Genomic DNA, 4,074 nt, shown 5'->3' with positions numbered 1-4,074 from the left:
GATTTAACAGATATATTCAGAACATTCCATCCTAAGATAGTGGAATACACATTCTTTTCAAATGCATAGGAAACATTCTCCAGAATAAATCATGTATTAGACCACAAAACAAATCTCAACAAACTCAAAAAGATCAAAGTCATTCTATACATCTTTTCTGACCATGACATTATAAAACTAGAATCAATCACAAGAAAAAAACTGGAAAGAACACAAATATAAAGAGCTTGAATTGCATACTGCTAAACAGTGAATGGGCCAACCAAGAAATCAAAGAGGAAATTAAAAAAATACGTGGAGACAAATGAAAAGAAAACACAATGGTCCAAAATCTTTGGGATGCAGTAAAAGTTGTTCTAAGTGGGAAGGTTATAGCAATACAGGCCTACCTCAAGAAGCAAGAAAGCAAGAAAAATCTAAAACAAAAAAACAAAAAAAACAAAAAAACATGTAATTTATATCTACTGGAGCTAGAGAAAGAAGAACAAATAAATAAGACCCAAATCTAGTAGATTACAGCATAAATACATGAATTAGAAACTAATATAACAAATCAATGAAACCAGTAGCTGGTTCATCAGAAAGATCAACAAAATTGATAAACCTTTAACCAGAGTCATAAAAGAGTGAGAGAGACAGAGAGACAGAGAGAAAGAATTCAAATAAACAAAATCAGAAATGAAAGAGAAGAAATAACAACCAACACTACAGAAATACAAAGAATCATGAGAATATTATGAAAAATTATATACCAACAAATTGGACAACCTAGAAGAAATGGATGAATTCTTAAAACATATAACTTTCCAAAATTGAATCAGGAAGAAATAGAAAATTTGAGCAGATTGATTACTAGCAATGAAATTGAATCAAAAACCATAAAATTCCCAACAAATATAAAAGTCCAAGACTAGATGTCTTCCCAGGTGAATCCCAACAAATATTTAAAGAAAAATTAACACTGGGGCACCTGGGGGGCTCAGTTGGCTAAGCATTTGACTCTTGATTTCATTCAGGTCATAATCTTGGGATCATAAGATTGAGCCCTGTGAAGAGTCTGCTTGGGATTCTGTCTCTCCCTCTTCCTCTGTTCCTTATCCTACTCACAGTCTCATTAAATAAATAAATAAATAAATAAATAAATAAATAAATAAATAGTCTTTTAAAAAATTTTTAAAAGATAAAGAAGAGTTAGTACTTATTCTTTTCAAACTATTCCCAAAAAATAGAAAAGACAGAAAACTTTCAAATTCATTATACAAGGCATGCATTACCCTAATTCCAAACCCAAATAAAAACACTATAAAAGAAACAAAACAAAAACCAAAACTATAGGCCAATACCTCTGATGAACATAGATGCAAAAATCCTCAACAAAATAATAGCAAACCAAATCCAACAGAACATTAAGAAAATCATTCACCACAATCAAGTGGGGTTTATTCTCTGGATGCAAGGTGGTTCAATATTCACAAACCAATCACTGTGATACATCACATCAATAAGGGAAAGGATTAAAAAATGATCATTTCAGTATATGCAGAAAAAGCATTTGACAAAGTATAACATCCATTCATGATAAAAGTCCTCAACAAAGTAGGTTAGAGAGTACATACCTCAACATCATCAAGGCAATATATGAAAAACCCACAGCTGACATCATACTCAAAAGTACAAAAGTGAAAGAGTTTCCCCCTTCAGCTTGGGAATAAGGCAAGGATATCCACTCTTACCATTTTTATTCAACAAAGTATTGGAAGACCTAGCCACAGCAATCAGACAAAAAAAAAGGGAGTAGGATTTTCATTAATTGTATATAGCATGATACTCTACACAGAAAACCCTAAAGACTCCACCAAAATACTATTAGAGGTGTTAAATTAAGTCATAACTTTGCAGGATACAAAGCCAATGTACAGAAATCCATTGCATTTTTATACACTAACACAGAAACAACAGAAAGAGAAATTAAGAAAGTAAATCCATTTATAATTGCACCAAAAATAATAAAATACCTAGGAATGAACTTAACCAAGGAGATGAAAAACCTTTACTCTGAAAACTATCAAAGATTGATGAAAAAAATTGAAGATGACACAAACAAAAATGGAAAGATATTCCATATTCCTGGATTGGTAGAAAAAAAGATTGTTAAAACGTACATATTACCGAAAGCAATCTACAGATTTAATGCAATCCTTATCAAAATACCAATAGCATTTTTCACAGAACTAGAATAAATAATCCTAAAATTTATATGGCATCACAAGGACCCCAAATAGCCAAAATAATCTTGAAAAAGAAAAACAATCTGGAGGTATCACAATTCCAGATTTCAAGTTACATGACAAAGCTGTAGTAACCAAAACAGTATGGTACTGGCACAAAAATAGATACATAGACAAACGGAACAGGACAGAAAGCCTAGAAACAAACCCACAATTATATGGTCAGTTAATCCTCAACAGGAGAGGCAGGAATATGTGGTGGGAAAAAGAGAGTCTCTTCAACAAGTGTTGTTGTGGAAATTGGGCAGCTACATGCAAAAGAATGAAACAGGACTACTTTCTTAGACCACACACACACACACACACACACACACACACAACTAACTCAAAATGAATTAAAAACCTAAATGTGAGACCTGAAACCATAAAAATTCTAGAAGAGAGCACAAAGCAGTAATTTCTCTAACATTGGCTGTAGCAACTTTTTTTAGGTATGTTTCCTGATGCAAGGGAAATAAAAGCAAAGATGAACTACTAGGACTACACCAAAATAAAAAGCTTCTGCACAACAAAGGAAACAATCAACAAAACTAAAAGCCTACTAAATGAGAGCAGATATTTGTAAATAACATATCTTATAAAAGGTTAGTACCCAAAATATATAAAGAACTTAAGTGATTCAAACCCCCAAAATAATCCAATTAAAAATGCACAGAAGACAAATTAAATCTTTAAAAGCAGGGAGGGGGGGGCACCTGGGTATCTCAGTCAGTTAAGCATCTGCCTTTGGCTCAGGCTGTGATCCCAGAGTCCCAGGATGGAGCCCTACATCGGCTCTCTGCTCAGCAGAGAGTCTACTTCTCCCTCCCCCTATTCATGCTCTCTCTCTCTCTTTCAAATAAATAAATAGAATCTTTAAAAAATCGTTTTTCCTAGCAGTTTGATTTTTATTCACCAGATTCATGATAATTTATCCACTGATTATGACTTTACTAATCAAGCTCTTAATAATTAGAGAGATAATAAAAGAGAATGTAGAAATCTTTTAGCATGTGGAACATTGCCACAATACTTTCTCCTCACAAAATATTATTTTAATATTTCATGAGTTTGCATGTTATTCTTGTGCAGGGGCTAATATTCTCTCTATTGTTCCAACTTTAGTATACTAAAGTTGGACTGCCAAAGTGAGCACAGAAAACATTATTTTAAAAGTAAATAGTGGTTCTGGTAGATTAAATTAAAATTTAGAGCAGAAACATAAGGGATCAGATCAATGTTTAATGTTTCAGAAATAACTGGCAGCGATCTGAAGGATCTATTGCAAATAGGAGACCAGATAGGTAATATTTTAATGACCTGAACTCAGCAGCAGAGAGTGGGTGACAATTATCTGAATTTGAGAGATGTTCCAGAAATGGGGATGGAGGCTGGAAAAGAGGAAATGTTAAACAGAAAATCAAAACATAATCTCAAGTGAATAGCTGCAGTGAACACTTACTAGCTTTTCATAAAAGTGGAGATACAGATTACAGTGAATGATGAAGAGTTGAGGAAATTTTTGAAAGCTCCACATCACGGCATGAACATTTAAGACATTTGAAAGTCTACACTTATCTGCCCATTGTCATCTCCCTTTACTATCTACTAACCCTCTCTCTTACCCCAGTGCTCCCTCCAAAGGATCTAGTAAGTCAGTAGTAGAAACATGTTCTGCAGTTTTTATTTATACCATTTTCCTCCTGGGTGATATAAAATCCTTCTCTCACGTCTCTGCTGCTAAGTAAAATCGCTCTGGTTGTACAAGGCTTGACTCAAGTGTTGTGTACCTCACCTCTCAGGCAAT

The 4,074-nt window shown here is 33.6% G+C and overlaps 1 pseudogene; it reads right to left on the bottom strand.

The window, feature by feature from the left end:
• Positions 1 to 3,314: 3,314 nt before the first annotated feature.
• Positions 3,315 to 3,415, bottom strand: LOC112919776 (U6 spliceosomal RNA; annotated as a pseudogene).
• Between the last annotated feature and the right edge of the window lie 659 nt (positions 3,416 to 4,074).

This window comes from Vulpes vulpes, unplaced genomic scaffold (genome assembly GCF_048418805.1).
Source record: "Vulpes vulpes isolate BD-2025 unplaced genomic scaffold, VulVul3 u000000899, whole genome shotgun sequence".
In the NCBI taxonomy this organism is placed as follows: Eukaryota; Metazoa; Chordata; class Mammalia; order Carnivora; family Canidae; genus Vulpes; species Vulpes vulpes.
Note: the sequence above shows the minus strand (reverse complement) of the source record. Positions and strands in the feature narration are given on the sequence as shown.